The sequence below is a fragment of the Loxodonta africana genome, chromosome 26, assembly GCF_030014295.1.
Source record: "Loxodonta africana isolate mLoxAfr1 chromosome 26, mLoxAfr1.hap2, whole genome shotgun sequence".
In the NCBI taxonomy this organism is placed as follows: domain Eukaryota; kingdom Metazoa; phylum Chordata; class Mammalia; order Proboscidea; family Elephantidae; genus Loxodonta; species Loxodonta africana.
Window position 1 is genome coordinate 23,755,112 of NC_087367.1, and position 18,190 is coordinate 23,773,301.

Below are 18,190 nucleotides of genomic sequence, written 5' to 3' on the forward strand. Positions count from 1 at the left end.
GAGTGAGGTACGGGTCTTGTTTCATTTTTTTGCAGATGGATATCCAGTTATGCCAGCACCATTTGTTAAAAAGACTGTCTTTTCCCAATTTAACTGTATTGGGGCCTTTGTCAAATATCAACGGCTCATATGTGGATGGATTTATGTCTGGATTCTCAATTCTGTTCCATTGGCCCATGTATCTGTTGTTGTACCAGTACCAGGGTGTTTTGACTACTGTGGCAATATAATAGGTTCTAAAATCAAGTAAAGTAAGGCCTCCCACTTTGTTCTTCTTTTTCAGTAATGCCTTATTTATCTGGGGCCTCTTTCCTTCCATATGAAGTGGGTTATTTGTTTCTCCATCTCATTAAAGAATGTCTTTGGGATTTGAATCGGAACTGCATTAAATGTATAGATCACTTTTGGTAGAATAGACATTTTTATAATGTTAAGTCTTTCTACCCACAAGCAAGGTATGTTCTTCCACTTATGTAAGTCTCTTTTGGTTTCTTGCAGAAGTGTACTGTAGTTTTCTTTGTATAAGTCTTTTACATCTCTGGTAAGACTTATTCCTAAGTATGTTATCTTCTTGGGGGCTATTGTAAATGGCATTGATTTGGTGATTTCTTCTTCGATGGTCTTTTTGCTGGTGTAGAGGAATCCAACTGATTTTTGTATGTTTATCTTGTATCCCAATACTCTGCTGAACTCTTCTATTAGTTTCAGTAGTTTTCTGGAGGATTCCTTAGGGTTTTCTGTGTATAAGATCACGTCATCTGCAAACAGCGATACTTTGACTCCTTCCTTGCCAATCTGGATGCCCTTTATTTCTTTATCTAGCCTAATTGCTCTGGCTAGGACTTCCAGCCCAATGTTGAATAAGAGTGGTGATAAAGGGCATCCTTGTCTGGTTCCCGATCTCAGTGGGAATGCTTTCAGGCTCTCTCCATTTAGGGTGATGTTGGCTGTTGGCTTTGTATAAATGCCCTTTATTATGTTGAGGAATTTTCCTTCTATTCCTATTTTGCTGAGAGTTTTTATCATGAATGAGTGTTGAACTTTGTCAAATGCCTTTTCTGCATCACTTGATAAAATCATGTGATTCCTGTCTTTTATTTATGTTGTGGATTACATTAATTGTTTTTCTAATGTTGAACCATCCCTGCATGCCTGATATGAATCCCACTTGGTCATGGTGAATCATTTTTTTGATATGCTGTTGAATTCTATTGGCTAGAATTTTGTTGAGGATTTTTGCATCTACATTCATGAGGGATATAGGTCTATAATTTTCTTTTCTTGTGGTGTCTTTACGTGGTTTTGGTATCAGGGATATGGTGGCTTCATGGAATGAGTTTGTTAGTATTCCGCCCTTGCCTGTGCTCTGAAATACCTTTAGTAGTAGTGGTGTTAACTCTTCTCTGAAAGTTTGGTAGAACTCTGCAGTGAAGCCGTCTGGACCAGGGCTTTTTTTTTGTTGGGAGTTTTATGATTACCTTTTCAATCTCTTCTTTTGTTATGGGCCTATTAATTTTTCTACCTCTGTTTGTGTTAGTTTACGTAGGTTGTGTTTTTCCAGGAATTCATCTGTTTCTTCTAGGTTTTCAAATTTGTTTGAGTATAGTTTTTCATAGTAATCTGATATGATTCTTTTAATTTCAGTTGGGTCTGTTTTAATATTGCCCATCTCATTTCTTATTTGGGTTATTTGCTTCCTGTCCTGTTTTCCTTTTGTCAGTTTGGCCAGTGGTTTCTCAATTTTGTTGATTTTTTCAAAAAACCAGCTTTTGGTCTTGTTAATTCTTTAAATTGTTTTTCTGTTTTCTATTTCATTTAGTTCAGCTCTAATTTTTATTATTTGTTTTCTCCTGGTGCCTGTGGGTTTCTTTTGTTGCCCTCTTTCTGTTTGTTCAAGTTCTAGGGATAATTCTTTGATTTTGGCCCTTTCTTCTTTTTGGATGTGTGCATTTACTGATATAAATTGGCCTCTGAGCACCACTTTTGCTGTGTCCCAAAGGTTCTGATAGGAAGTGTTTTCATTCTCATTGGATTCTCTGAATTTCTTTATTCCATCCTTAATGTCTTCTATAATCCAGTCTTTTTTGAGCAGGGCATTGTTCAGTTTCCAAGTGTTTGATTTCTTTTCCCTGCTTTTATTGATTTCCACTTTTATGGCCTTATGGTCAGAGAAGATGCTTTGTAATATTTCAATGTTTTGGATTCTGCTAAGGCTTGCTTTATGACCTAATATGTGGTCTATTCTAGAAACTGTTCTATGTGCACTAGAAAAGAACGTATACTTGGTTGCTGTTGGGTGGAGTGTTCTGTATATGTCTGTGAGGTCAAGTTGGTTGATTGTGGCATTTAGATCTTCCTTGCCTTTATTGAGCTTCTTTCTGGATGTCCTGTCCTTCACCGAAAGTGGTATGTTTAAGTCTCCTACTATGATTGTGGAGCTGTCTATCTCACTTTCCAATGGTGGTAGAGTTTGTTTAATGTATCTTGCAGTCCTGTCATTGGGTGCATAAATAATTAATACGGTTATATCTTCTTGTGTATTGTCCGTTTAATTATTATATAGTGTCCTTCCTTATCCTTTATGATGGATTGAACTTTAAAGTCTATTTTGTCAGAAATTAATATGGCCACTCTTGCTTTTTTTGATTGTTGTTTCCTTGATATATTTTTTTCCATTCTTTGAGTTTTAGTTTGTTTGTGTCTCTTGTAGGCAGCATATAAATGGATCTTGTTTTTTAATTCATTCTGCCACTATCTGTCTCTTGGTGCGTTTAGTCCATTTACATTCAGGGTAATTGTGGATAGGTATGAATTTAGTGCTTTCCTTTTGATGTCTTTTTTTCTGTCTTGTTGACAGTTTCTTTTTCCCACTTAATTTTATGTGCTGAGTAGATTAGCTTTATATCTTGTCCTTTCCTCATATTTGTTGTTGGTGATTTTGTTTCTGCTGAGTCTCTATTTTTGTCTTGTATTTTATTTTGATGAGTAGGATAGTTTGTCTCCTTTGTGGTTACCTTATTATTTACCTGTATTTTTCTAAATTTAAACCTAACTTTTATTTCTTTGTATTGCCGTATCTTCCTCTCCCTATGGAAGGTGTATGATTACATTTCTTAGTCCCTCCTTATTATTCTAATGTTGTCTTCTTTTATACAATAACATCGCTGTTACCCTGTTTTGAGCTTTTTTTTTTTTTTTTTTTAATAATCTTGCTTTGTTTTTTTGGATTTCCCTGTCTGGGTTGACTTCTCGTTCCTCTGCCCAGTGTTCTAGTCTTGGGTTGATACCTGATATTATTGATTTTCTAACCAAAGTACTCCCTTTAGTATTTCTTGTAGTTTTGGTTTGATTTTTACGAATTCCCTAAACTTGTGTTTATCTGGCAATGTCTTAATTTCACCTTCATATTTAAGAGACAGTTTTGATGGATATATGATTCTTGGCAGGCAATTTTTTTCCTTCAATTTTTTAAAATATGTCATCCCATTGCCTTCTTGCCTGCATGGTTTCTGCCAAGTAGTCTGAGCTTGTTCTTATTGGGTCTCCTCTGTAGGTGACTTTTTGTTTATCCCTCACTGCTCTTATAATTCTCTCTTTATCTTTGGTTTTGGCAAGTTTGATTATAATATGCCTTGGTGATTTTCTTTTAACATCTACCTTATGTGGAGCTCGATGAACATCTTGGATAGGTATCTTCTCAACTTTCACAACACCAGGGAAGTTTTCGGCCAACAAATCTTCAACAATTTTCTATGTATTTTCTGTTACCCCTCCCTGCTCTGGTGCTTCAATCACTCATAGGTTATTTCTCTTGATAGAGTCCCACATGATTCTTGAGGTTTCTTCATTTTTTTTAATTCTCTTATCTGATTTTTCTTCAAATATGTGAGTGCCAAGTGATTTATCTCTGAGTTCAGAAATTCTAGCTTCTACTTGCTCAATTCTGCTCCTCTGGCTTTCTATTGAGTTGTCTACTTCTGTAATTTTATTGTTAATCTTCTGAATTTCTGATTGCTCTCTGTCCATGGATTTTTCCAGCTTATTAAACTTTTCATTATGTTCCTGAATAATCTTTCTAATTTCTTCAGTTGCTTTATCTGTGTGTTCCTTGGCTTGTTCTGCATATTGCCTCATTTCCTTCCTGATGTCTTGAAGGATTCTGTATATTAAACTTTTGTATTCTGCACCTGGTAATTCCAGGAATGCACTTTCATCTAAAAGATCCCTGGATTCTTTGTTTTGAGAGCCTGTTGAGGTGATCATTGTCTGTTTCTTTATGTGACTTGATATTGACTGTTTTCTCTAAGCCATCTATAAATTATTTTATTAGTTTATGCTTGCTTACTGTATCGTAGCTGCTTGCTTTGTTTTGTTTTGGTATACCCCTATGGGTTGCTTGAGTGAGCTAGCTTGATTATTTTTGCCTTTGGAGCTCTGGTGTGCTGTCCCCAGCTGGCTAGAGCTGTTATCAGGCATATCAGTTTAGGAGTCCATTCAGTTTTCTTGTATGAATTCAGCTCAGGTTTACAGGTAGCTGATCATGAAGTGTGTGGTACAGGCTCTGTCCTACAGTCTTAGAGGGGCAGAGTGATTGGCTTATATACCAGTATCTGATTGCAGTAGGGGGTCACCCTCTGAACAAGGCAGGGGGCTGAGAACCGACCCCCAAGTGTCTCTAAGGAAAGCGTGTCTCTGTTCCCTAGAATGTGCTGGTGGGTCGGTTCTGCAGACGAACCATGGGCACCCAAAGTTTTGGGTTGTAAGGACGGGGAGGTACCAGTTATCTTTGGACCCCCGTCATGGGTGGCTGGGTGACCTGAGTGGAGCTACCAGTCCTTAGGTCCCTTATGTGGGTAGGTGAGGGTCTTTTTTAATAGGCAAAGCAATGTCAAACATCAAACACCCACCTCTCCACCGCACAGCTAAAATGGTTGGAGCCTGCCAACAAGGGCCTATTCTCCTGAAATAGGCCCACACAGGTCCATGCAGAAGGGAAAGATGCTCAAGGTCCATGGACGGTTTATGCTTGGACAGGAGTAGCTTCTGTCCTGAGCTCCCCCAGTTAATGGAGCTAGCAAATTATCTTTTCCCCCCAGTTGCAATTTTTTTCCTTCCCCAAGGCCGGGAGGATGGCTCTAGGTGCTCACCAGGGTCTATCTCAGGCCCAGGGATTCAGCTGCTGAAGCCAGCTAGGAGGTTGGGAGGGCACAGTAAAATATACACAAGTATTTAGCTTTGCCGTTAGAGCCATTCTCCTCAGGTTCCGGAGATGTGAGTGGGCTGTGTGGCTGGCTGCTTCTCCCTGAGGAAACTGTGGCCAAATGCTAGTACCAGCCCACTGCCACCCCCGCTCCAGGAATGGTGCCTGAGGGCTCCCCACGATTCAGGTCTGGTAACTCCTCTCCGCTTCTGAACGGTCTGTTCCTCCCCCTGCCCCTCAGTTCCTTGTCTAAGCTTTCCTTTGATGCTCAGGGCTTCCAGTGTGTCACAAATACACTCATTTCACTCATTTTTTCGGGTCTTTGTCATAAAGAGGGCTGGCCAGAAGCATCTGTCTATTCAGCCATCTTGGCTCCGCCTCCTCTCTGTCTTTATGATTTTGACCATCAGGGTTTTTAGCTTCTGTTGTAATAAAAAAGCGTGTTTTCAATATTTTAAAGTTTCTGTTTGCCTTCTTCCTTTTAACTTGAGATTTCAGTTTCCTCTATGATATATCCTTCCTTTCATATTTCAATTTTAATATTATCAACCATTCCAAAAATAGATACCAAATTAATCTGAAATTAAAGCATGCGCAAGAGCAATTCAAATGCTTTTTTAAGTTGTGCTGATATTGTATTGAGCTATGTAATAATATAATCAAAGTACTCTTATTGTACACATATCGCCTGATTGATGAATATAGGAGTTTTGTCACTGTAGCCCTTGTTCCTTCAGGACGTTTAATATTCAGTGCCAATATTGCATGTCGTTTCATCTGGAACCACTAAAATTAATCTGGACAAGATGCATTAGATATGCTAAGGCGTATTTTGGAATGCATAAAACCTGCAGCATCACACTTACCACTGCTTGTAGTACTATTTAAGGTTTCACTCCTACAAATGCAGGAACTTTGGTAAATTTTATTTTGAGAAAATGTCATCAGGAAAAGAAAGTGTGTTTCTAACCGCATATGCTGCATTATTGGGTCTCTTCCTAATGGAAGAATACTTTGTTTAGGTATCATTGAGAAATGAATTCTCCACGTACAATTGTTCAGGTCTGATGATTGGAAGAATTTTCCACAGACAAGCTTCTGGCTCTGTACTTTTCTAATCTTTTTTCTCCTCTACTACCCACATGCTTCCAGTGCCAAGTATTTTAGGATAAGTTCATTTGTGATGTCCTGTGTCTTCACACCACAATGCCGAGTGAGTCAGCACCATGAATAGCAGAAATATTCCTAGAAGCCGTACCTACACTAAGATGGCTAGCAATATTGTACTTATACACAGAATATCTGTAAACTACATAAAGAGAGACCATTAAACTCCAAATAAACGTATTCCCAATTTGATTCCCCTTCTTCTGGATCTCAGAAATGCTTGCAGCCACTCGAATGCCACCCTGCATGAGAGGAATTGTGATGAAGGGACAGAGGAGAGGGAAGAGACAGCTGTCTAAACCAATTGCAGTTAAGATATCTGACTTTTGAAATTTTATGACAATATATGACCATGTAAAGACATTGATGGGACCACCCCCCCCCACCCCCGGAGCTTTGGAAGGAGCTGTGCAAGCAAAGAGCCCTGAAGCTTCATCAACTTCACAGTAAATCCATCTCTGCCGAGGAGCACATAGATCAAAGTAATAGAGAAATATCTTCAGAGATCATCTAGCACAACCCCCTTAATATACAGATGGAGAAACTGAGGCCCTCAAAGGAAGTGTGACTTCCCCAGGTCCATACGTCTGGTTAGTAACAGAGCTGGGACTTTAATCTTGACTCCAAGTTCAGCACACATTCTGTAGAGAGCTTCTAGCTTTGGAGTTTTCCTTTTATGACTTGGGCTTTGAGAGCTAAATTTATCCCCCATGTGTATGGAAGGAAATAAAATGTTAGAAGAGATGTCACTCTAGATTCCATTTAGGCAAAGTACCAAATAAATATCCTTTTTTTCTGGGATCAGCCACATAGCTTCTCACAAAATACTTGCCAACAGAGATATTTTGCTGATCCATTGAATCTTACATAACTTAAGAATAAAAACTCTTCTATAAATCATAACACATGTTGATGAGATGTGGTTTGATACCAAAATAGGCGTTCTCCCCCCAAGAGAAAGAAGGATTACTTAATGCTAATACTAATGCTAATGTTAGCCAAGTACATATGAGAGCTTCCTGCTGTGAGCTCTGTTCTGATTTGTGCCTTGAGATAAAGACTTAATATCCTTCTCTTAAATTACAGTATCTATTCAGTTTTTATGGGCTGCAGTGTGTTCCTATACTAACATCTTGATCTAATCATTTCCCCTCTGAAGATTTATTTTTTCTGACAATCTACACACGCCACATAATTAAAACAGCTTAGCTATTGCATATCTGGGCCATTTTCTATTGTCCTCATTCATGCAACAATCATTTATTGAATACCCCTGCTGTCCCAACACTATCATAGCTGCTGAGGGTGTGGATGAGGCATACGATATTGAAAAAGGGATACAAAGATGAGTGAGACAAGATGCTTGCCCATAAGGAGCTCATAGACCAGTGGGAAAAATGGATACCTGACTAATCATTATAACACAATATAATGGAGTCTGAGAGCTCAGAGGAGAGGGAAGTCCAAGGTTTTGGAGAGCTGACACTTGAATTAATTCTCAAAAGAAAATGTTTACCAGAGGTAGGAGGGAAAGGAGGTTAGGAGCAGTAGAACCAGAATGTGTGAAGGTTTGGTGGTATAAAGAGATTGTGAAATGAATAAAAGTTCATTTGGGCTGCAAATGAACAGTGTCTGTAAACAGGGAACATGGTAGCAGGAGGAAAGCTGAAACATAACATGTGTCCTGTCAGCCTGGGAAGGGTTTGTGAACCATGCTAAGGAGTTTGGACTGAATTCTGTAGAAAATGGGAAGCTTTTAGACAGCATAGTGCGTTCAGGGAAGCTAAGTACAGGAGGCAAAGAGTTACAATACTGTGTGTAGCAAAGGTCCAGGCAAGGAATAAGGGACTGAACTATGAAAGTTTCAATGGCCATGATGAAAATATCTACTGAGACACCAAGAGCTGTCTTCTGACAATGATCTCATTATAAGAGTCTGTAACTAGAAATGCTGGGGCTGGGTAATCAGGCTGGAGTCCTCCCCATCTTCTTTTATGCAGCAAGTAGTTATTTATCCCTTTCGAGGCCCCATTATTTTCTGCTTTGATTTTTTTTTTTAATATATATACCATGTGTTTTCATTAATGGAAGTATGCTGAATCATGGAGCATGTTTACGTAAGTCCTCAATGGAGGGCTGCAAATAGTTTTAGTGGTAAAAGTAGAGTACCAAAAAATCTGAGAGCCAGAAAAAGTGACTGGTATACCGTATGCACCACAGACCATGAGAGGGATTCATAACATAAAGTTCACAGACTATTTCTCTAAGTAAACAAGATTTGTCCCACAACAAATAACAACAATCCATTGCTGTCAAGTCAATTTGGACTCATGGTGACCCCATGTGTTTCAGAGTAGAACTGCTCCATAGGGTTTTCAATGAATGTAATCTTACGGAAGCAGATTCCCGGGCATTTCCTCCACAGTGCCACTGGATAGACTCCACCAACCTTTTGGCTAGTAGCCTATTTCAGTTAACAGTTGAGCACAAACCATTTGCACCACCCAGGGACCTAAGATTTGTCCCAGTATGATCTGTATCTAGTCCTTTCCTCCTCCCTGTTTTTTTTAAGAGTTCATATGCTTTTTTTTTTTTTTTTTTTATAACCAATGAAGCTGAATCCAGCAGGCAAGAAAGTGTGATTTGCAGCTATAACAGAGATGTAAGAGACTGGGGATGTAAGACTCAAAGCTCCTCCCTTCTAGGTCCTAGAAGAAAACAAAGAAATCCACTGGCCCAGTGGGAACCAAAACCAAAAAAACCAAACCGGTTGCCATTGAGTAGATTCTGACTCATAGGGATTCTATAGGACAGAGTAGAATTGCCCCAAAGGGTTTCCGAGGCTGTAATCTTTATGGGGAAACCCTGGTGGTGTAGTAGTTAAGTGCTACAGCTGCTAACCAAGAGGGTCAGCCATTTCAATCCACCAGGTGCTCCTTGGATACACTATGGGGCAGTTCTACTCTGACCTATAGAGTCACCATGAGTCGGAATCAACTCGACAGCAGTGGGTTCGGTTTTTGCTTTTTTTTTTTTTTTGGTTTAACCTTTATGGAAGCAGATTGCCACATCTTAACCACGGTGCCACCAGGTCTCCTTGTAGGAACCAAATTATCAGCTTAATACTAGCCCAGCAGACATCCCAAAATCCCCGAATGCAGACTTCACTGGTAAAACTTAGATTGGCAAAAACAGATTAATCTTTAGGGCAAATAGGGCCTCTGCTCCCACCTGAAATCTGCACGTTGGGGTCTGAGCACTCGGGCCTGTGACTGGGTCTGCAAATTAAGGCAAGTCCACTCATTCAGCCATCAGAGTGGATGAGGTCTGCAGTGGACCATAAGGAAAAGAATTTCCTACCTCTTTCTGAGCAAAGCTGCTCAGAGGACTCTCAAAGGGGGGAGGGAGGGAGGAGCCCATAGCTCCTGCATGCAGGCAGTAAAAGCCATAGTGGAAACCAAGGAACTTGCCTTAGACACAGTTATCCCTGCCAGTCAACTGCAGGCAAAGAATGTCCCAGATTCTGGCCAATCAGATTAATCAGCTCCCTTCTATCAGGAGGTGCCAGTAAGAAGGTGAAGAGAGGCAGCAATGCCCACCCCAGCACCTTCCCACATCGTGAAAGGGGCAGATGTATTTGGTGGAAGGTTGAGATTGCCAGATAAAATACAAGATGCCCAGTTAGACTTAGATTTCAGATAAACAACACAGAATTTTACAGTATAAGTATGTCCCAAATATTGCTTATGACACACTTATACTAAAATTTATTCATTGTTTCTCTGAACTCCAAATGAAACTTGGCCTCTTATATTTTTATTTGATAAATCTAACAATCCTAGAAGAAAGATCTTCTGCCATAGCATAGGGATTAATCTCCCTACATCTGAATTAGAATCTCAGAATTCTAGAAGTGGAGGGGAACTTTAAAATAACCAATCATCAGCTTAAATTCTCCATGTGGAAAGTGAGGAGACCCAGAGAGCTGCAATAACTGACCTAAAGTCACACTGCTAATTAATGGCAACTAGACAATAAAACATGCTTCTGGATTTCTATTGCAGTGTTCTTTCCCTTCTGTCACCCTAAGCCCCTTCTGTCACTTGGATCACTAGCTCACGAATTACATGAAAATTCCCTAAGGGCAAAAACATGATTTTTTAATATCTTCTTCCAATGCCTAACACAATGCTTTATGAGCCCTGTCAGTGCAATCAGTTTTATGGAATGGAAGCCCATGTGGCTAAATTACCTGGGTAACTGCCTCCTCTCTCCCCTTCACTCACACCTTCTGTTTTGTGGGCCTGTGAGCCTGATTTTTGGGTTACCAGAAGGCTGGCACAGCCTTTAGCCAGGTGTGAAAATTGTCCTAGCCCTCCTGAGAGACTGTGAAGTATGGCTGTCTCCATAATATACAGCCTTTGTGAAGGATCCTTTCCAGTGAGGTAATGGGTTCAAGGAAAACACAGCTGAGACCAGGGAGCTTGCATGAAAGGCAGTCATATTTTAATCAGGAACTCCAGTTTCCTCCACAGCAAACCTTGTACCAGAGCTGCCAGCAAAGAACCAGCTGGAGGCTTTCGGGTTTTCTTTCTCTCCTTTCCCTCACCTCCCTCTTGTGGACAAGCAGGCAAGGAATTAGTACAATGGACGTGAGGAGTCCTCCACAGCTGGCGCCACACATGCCATTTGTCAGGCCAGCCCTTCAAAAACTCATGAGGCAGGTGAGCTTTATGGCCCTCTATGTCTTCTCACCACTCACACCACTTTGCTCTCTCCCTGTTCCCCAGGACTCTGAGTGTCTCCCCTCCACCCCAACCACCCCCACCTCCACTTTCATGTCCCCAGCCTCCTCCCAACCAAGACTCAGGCTTCTTGGACTCCCAATGCTCCAAGCAAGTAATTCCTCACTCCCCCAGGGAACAAATTGCATCTTTAGAATTAGAAGAGATTATACTGTCTACAGCTGCAAAGGATCTCTTTAAAGTGTTGAAAAGCAAAGATGTCACCTTGAAGACTAAGCTGCGTCTGACCCAAGCGTGGTGTTTTCAATCACCTCATGTGCATGCAAAAGCTGGACAATAAAAAAGGAAGTCTGAAGAAGAATTGAAGCCTTTGAATTGTGGTGTTAGAGAAGAATATTGAACATACCATGGCTACCAGAAGAACCAGAAGAACAAACAAATTCGTCTTGGAAGAAGTACAACCAGAATGCTCCTTAGAAGCAACGATGGTGAGACTACATCTCACATACTCTGGCCGTGTTCTCAGGAGGGATCAGTCCCTGGAGAAGGACATCATGTTTGGTCAAGTAGAGGGTCAGTGAAAAAAGAGGAAGACCCTCAACGAGAAGGATTGACACAGTGGCTGCAAAAACGGGCTCAAGCATAGCAACAACTGTGAAGATGGTGCAGGACCAGTCAGTGTTTCCTTCTGTTGTGCATAGGGTCACTGTGAGTCGGAACTGACTCGATGGCACCTAACAGTAACAGAGCTTTGGTGGCACAGCGGTTAAGAGCGTGGCTGCTAACCAAAAAGTCAGCAGTTTGAATCCACCAGCTAGCTGTTCGGGGCAGTTCTACTTTGTCCTATAGGGTCACTATGAGTCAAAACTGACTCGACAACAAGTTTGGGTTTTCTTTTTTTTGGTTTATGTTACTTTAGTTACCTGCTTTCACACAGACACTCACATGCACACCCTAAATGGATTGGGGAGCTATTTTGTCCACATCATTCCCTTGGCCCTTACTCCACATACATTTAAGGTGGACCTTGACTAGAAAATTGAGAGCTGACTTAATGTCTTCTTTGATGCAATAAGGCAAGGGCAAGTGAATCGATGATATAACAGATGCGGACTCTTATCCTTGCTCTGCTAGTAACAAGTCACATAATTTCTCCAGATCTCAGTTTCTGCCTCTGTACAAGGACAGAGCTGTACTCCACGACTTCAAAGATCACTTCTAACTCTAATGTTCTGCGATCTGGAAGTGCCCCCATGAAACTGCTCTCCTGCCCGCAACGTGGCACACTGAAAATAAGAGGCCCAGGTGATGAGTCTGGCACCAACAGTGATTACCTGGAGGAACAGTCAGCAAGGATGCTTGATTGTGCACATCCAATACCCTATGATATATGGGGTTCTTTTTTTAGAACCCTAATCAGGGATTTCATTTGCATAATTAACATCTTTAGGAATAATTGCAAACGACACATCTGTTCACCATCACCCCCTCCTTGGCAAACTGTGTTATAAACACAGTTTCTTCAGCTCTATAAACACTTGGTGCCTGTCCTTTGCTTGTTGCTCTAGTCACTTTCCACCTTGGGCTGGTGAGAACTCTGTGTGACCTCTTCTTGCATGATCCCATCCTTTCTGCCATGATGCTCCAACCAGATCAGGACCTGCTTGCAATAAATAGCCATTTCTACCAGTCACAGAGCATGAGTTCTTAACCTTGGCTCCCTAGACCAAAGCTTCAGAGGGTTTACGAAATTTTATAATATTCTGGGTAAATATACTAGCATGTATTTTGGAGGGAGAAGGTTCATGGCTCCTATTGGTTTCAATGGGCATCCATGACTCAAAAAACAATTAAGATGTTTTTTTGTTATACACAGCCCAAGGTATATTTTATCCTTGACAAGGGCTTCCTCCCCACCTAACTTACCTGCATCCCTGCTTTAATAAATTAGGCTGAACAGCATAATGACCTCAACAGTCCCTTTATCCTTCTCCCTTAAAGTCTAAGTCAGAGACAGGCCCAAGCAATCAGGTCATTTGTTCCCTTTCTGCTCAGCCCCATAGTCCAACTCAGTCCTTAAGAATAAGGTTGCCCCCCCCCAATAAAAGGCACACCTAGCTCAAATATAACCTAGACAAAATAAGTTATTTGGTTCACGCACCTAAATTTAAAATCTTGTCACTCATCCCACTAAAGATTCACTTCCCCAGGACTGGATAAGACAGTATGGGGTGCGTGATGCTTATTTTGAACCAAGGGGGTATTCATCTAAAGTGAGAAGGCTGTGGGTGGTCTACATGGAAGAGGTTGCCACAAGAAAGAGTAAGTGCCTCCTCATTAGCTTTATTCCAACAGAACAACTATCAGAGATGCTATACAGGGATTACTGGATTGAGTGGTATAGTAGATGGAAAAATATGGCTACAATATTTTGTAGCAACTCCAATAAAAAGATGGGTTCCATTTCTCCTCTTCACATCAGGGTTGGCCTTGTGACTTGTTTTCACAAATGTTGTTGTTAGGTACTGTAGAGTCTGTTCCAACTCATAGCGACCCTATGTACAACAGAACGAAACACTGCCCGGTCCTGGACCATTATCACAATCTTTGTTACACTTGAACCCATTGTTGCAGCCACTGTGTCAATCCATCTTATTGAGGGTCTTCCTCTTTTTCACTGACCCTCTACTGTTTTTTTTTTCTACCTTACCAAGCATGATGTCCTTCTCCAGGGACCAGTCACTCTTGATAACATGTTCAAAGTTTGTGAGACAAAGTCTAGCCATTCTTGCTTCTAATAAGCATTCTGGCTGTGCTTCCTCCAAGACAGGTGTTTTCATTCTTCTGGAAAGACATGAATTCTTCTTCGGTCTTCCTTATTCATTGTCCATGCATATGAGGTGATTGAAAACACCATGGCTTTGGTCAGGTACACCTTAGTCCTCAAAGTGACGTCTTTGCTTTTTAACACTTTAAAGAGATCTTTTGCAGGAGATTTGCCCAATGCAATGCATCGTTTGATTTCTTGACTGCTGCTTCCATGAGCTTTGATTATAGATTCAAGTAAAATGAAATCCTTGAGAACTTCAATCTTTTCTCCTTTTATCATAATGCTGCTTCTTGGTCTAGTTGTGAGGATTTTTGTTTTCTTTATGTTGAAATGTAATCCATACTGAAGGCTTTGATCTTCAATCTTCATCAGTAAGTGCTTCAAGTCCTCTTCAATTTCAGCAAGCAAGGTCTTGTCATCTGAATATCGAGGTTGTTAATGAGTCTTCCTCCATTTTTGATGCCCTGTTCGTCTTCATCTAATCCAGCTTCTCAGATTATTTGACCAATAAAGCATGATAGACACGACATTGTGCCGGTTCTGGAGCCTAGACCTCAAGAGGCCTTGCCCTTCCCCTTCCCCTTTAACCCTCTCAGAACACTAGCCCTGAGAGCACCAGAGCTGGTTTAGCTTACCAGAGGCTACATAGAGGAAAACTAAGGTACCCTAGCCAACAGCCACTACCAACTGCCAGACCTATGACTGAGGCCACACTGGATCCTCCAGTTCAACCCAGCAGCATGAATGATCCCAGGGAAAACCAGCAGAAGAACCACTCTACAACCCACAGAATCATGAGAAAAAAAATAAATTATTGCTGTTTAAAGCCACTAAGTTTTGAGAGGGTTTGTTATACAACAGTAGATAACTGAGATAGATGGGATGAACTAAATAACATCTAAAGTCTCTTCAAACATGATTCTGTTTTTTAAGAAATGTTGGGAGGTTTGATTAAGGCCCCGTCAGGCTTTGCTTCTGTATGTGTACAGCTCCGTCCTCTATTCACAACAAGATTAGTTTCTGCGTGTGCTTTTATTGCTGATCTGCCATATGCCCAGGAAACAATGAATACTCCCTCTTTTGCATCTTGAGTGACTATATGTTAGCAGGGTATCTTACGTGAACTGCAACAAAGATTTAGATATGCTTTAAAGTGTAAAGGTTGGGGAAGCCAGCACAACTTGTACAAGGCAAGGTCACGGAAGCTCCATAGACAACCAAACTCCCTGAGGGACTGAATTGCTGGGCTGTGGGCTGTGAGGACCATGGTCTCTGGGAACATCTAGCTCATTTGGCATAACATAGTTATAAAGAAAATGTTCTACATTCTACTTTGGTGAGTAGCGTGAGGGGTCATAAAAGCCTGTGAGCAGCCATCTAGGATACTCCACTTGTCTCACCCCTTGGGGAGCAAGGAAGAATGAAGAAAACTAAAGATACAAGGGAAAGATTAGTCCAAAGGACTAATAGACCACACCTACCACAGCCTCCACCAGACCGAGTCCAGTACAACTAGATGGTGCCTGGCTACCACCACCAACTGCTCTCTCTGACAGGGATCATAATACAGGGTCCCAGACAGAGCTGGAGAAAAATATAAAACAAAATTCTAACTCAAAAAGAAAGCCCAGGCTTGCTGGCCTGACAGAGACTGGAGAAACCCTGAGAGTATGACCACCAGAAGCCGTTCTAGCTCAGTAATGAAGTCACTCCTGAGGTTTACCCTTTAGCCAAAGATTGGATAGGCCCATAAAACAAAATGAGACTAAAGAGGCACAGCCCTGGGGGGAGGACTAGAAGGCAGGAGGGGTCAGGAAAGCTGGTAATAGGGAACCCAATGTTCAGAGGGGAGAATGTTGACATGTTGTGGGATTGTTAACCAATGTCATAAAACAATATGTGTACTAACTGTTTAATGAGAAACTAGTTTGTTCTGTAAACCTCCATCTAAAGTACAATATAAATAAATAAAGTGTAAAGGTACTAAGAGTTAGGTCATGTCTTTCCCTTGGCATGAAGTGCTACATCTGGAGGCTTTTGTCTTTTGATTAGACAAATTTGGGAGACTGCTGGTACAGGGTTCCCGGGAGGAGAGGCAGAAAGCAGGAGGACTATGGTGAGAATGGGGTAGTGTTTCCCCCCAATTCTAACTTTAAACCTGCCACAAAATACTAATTTTGACTCTCAAAGAAAAGAGGAATTATGTTCAGAAGCTGAAGGAAGACCCTGAGGAAGTCTGAGCACACACACAGAGCCCAGGTGACGGAGCTGGCAAAAGGGTATCTCATGCTTCCTCACCCTGCCCTGACTCTGTCATTATACAAAGCAGCTTTAGCTTCCTAAAGAAAGAATATGGATGTACTGAGCAGAGTTCCATTCTCACCAAGGATCCAGCATGCAACACAGGGATAAGGTCCCTTGATAAGGAAGTCAAAGCATATGAGCAAACTTGTTACTGAGCACAAGTGACATACCAACACCTTGGAGACCTCCTCAAAATAATGAAGGAAGCTTCTAGGAGGAGATGGTGGACGTCCTGGGTGAGCAGATAGGGACTTAGAACTATTGTGAACTGGAGCATTCGTGTGAATGTGTCCAAACATGCACTTACGGGCTGGCTACACAATGAAATGAAGACCTTTTTCAGTTTCTATGACTAATCGTCAGAGGTCCCCATGACCCACACCAGGTCTGAAGATACAACTGTAGAATAAAAGTTCAGAGCTCAGAGAGACAATTTAGGGCCTTTCATGCAGCTACTTGCCTTTTGTCTATTTATGTTAGTTAATATGGAGATACTAGTGCAGGCATATCTTAAGTAGACTACAGACTACATTAAATTCTTATTTCAAGAAAGGAAATGCAACCATAAATATCATGGACCAGGTTTTTTTTTTTTTTTGGATAGGTGCTGTCAAGTTGGTTCCAATTCATAGTGACCCTACTTAGAACGGAACAAAACACTGTCCTGTCCTGTGCCATTCTCACAACCTTGGCTGTGTTTGAGCCCATTGTTGCAGCTACTGTGTCAATCCATCTCCTTGAAGGTCTTCCTCTTTTTCACTGACCCTCTACTTTTCCAAGCATGATGTCCTTCTCCAGATTCCTCCTGATAACATGTCCAAAGTACATGAGATGAAGTCTCTCCATCCTCCTTTCTAAGGAGACTTCTGTTTGGAAATAGGTTTTTTTTGTTATTCTTATGTTAATGAACTCACACCAGTGCAGAGTGGATCCTAAATCTAATCACTTCTGAGTTATAAATAGACCAGAATAGACACAGAGACACACACGCAGGGGAAGAGAGACACCATGTGAGGCTCATCTACAGCCAAGGAGCCAAGGAATACCCAGGGCTATCCTATAGGGTAGCTATGAGTAGGAAGCCGAGATGCTGATTTGGACTTTTATCCTCCAGGACTGTATGAAAACTAATTGTTCTTGAAGGCCACCTGCTTATGGTATTTGTGTTATAGCAGCACTAGGTAATTAAAGCAAGCTAGTAAAGTTAAAGAAAAGTTTTCCTTGTAAGTTGGCAGTTCTACTCTTAGGTATATACCCTATAGAGAAAACCCCACACGTGGACCTGCGGAGCCCTCAACAATAGCATGTGTTGCAGCACTGTTTGTAGTAGGGAAAACATGTTTACCAACAGGGTAAAATGAAATAAACTTGGGGTTATTCACACAAAGCAATACTATGCAGCAGTTAAAATAATTGAACTAGATCATTTAGCAGCAACATGAATAAATCGCAACATAATGTCAAATTCATGGTGACCCCATGCACAACAAGATCAGACGTTTGTAATCCACAGGGTTTTCATGGGCTGATTTTTCAGAATTAGATTGCCAGGTCTTTCTTCCTAGCTCATCTTAGTCTATAAGCTCTGCACAAACCTCTTCAGCATCATAGCAATATGCAAGCAGCCACTGACAGATGAGTGGTGGCTGCACTTGTAGAATATGGGTTAATATTCAAAGTCCACTCTAAAAAATACTACATATTATTTCTGCATATATATCTACATAGTAAAAGTAATTTTAATGAATAAGAAAGATAAATTCTAAAGTTAGGAAGGAGAGAGAGGGAGGGAGGGAAGGAGGGAGAAGAAAGAGTGAGAACCAATGCTAAAATGGTAACTCTTCTATCTGGGTAATTGGTACGTTATTTTCTTTTTTGACCATACTCTTATATGTTTAAACTGTATCATAACTTTTTAAATGTAAATTATGGCTAGCTCACCAG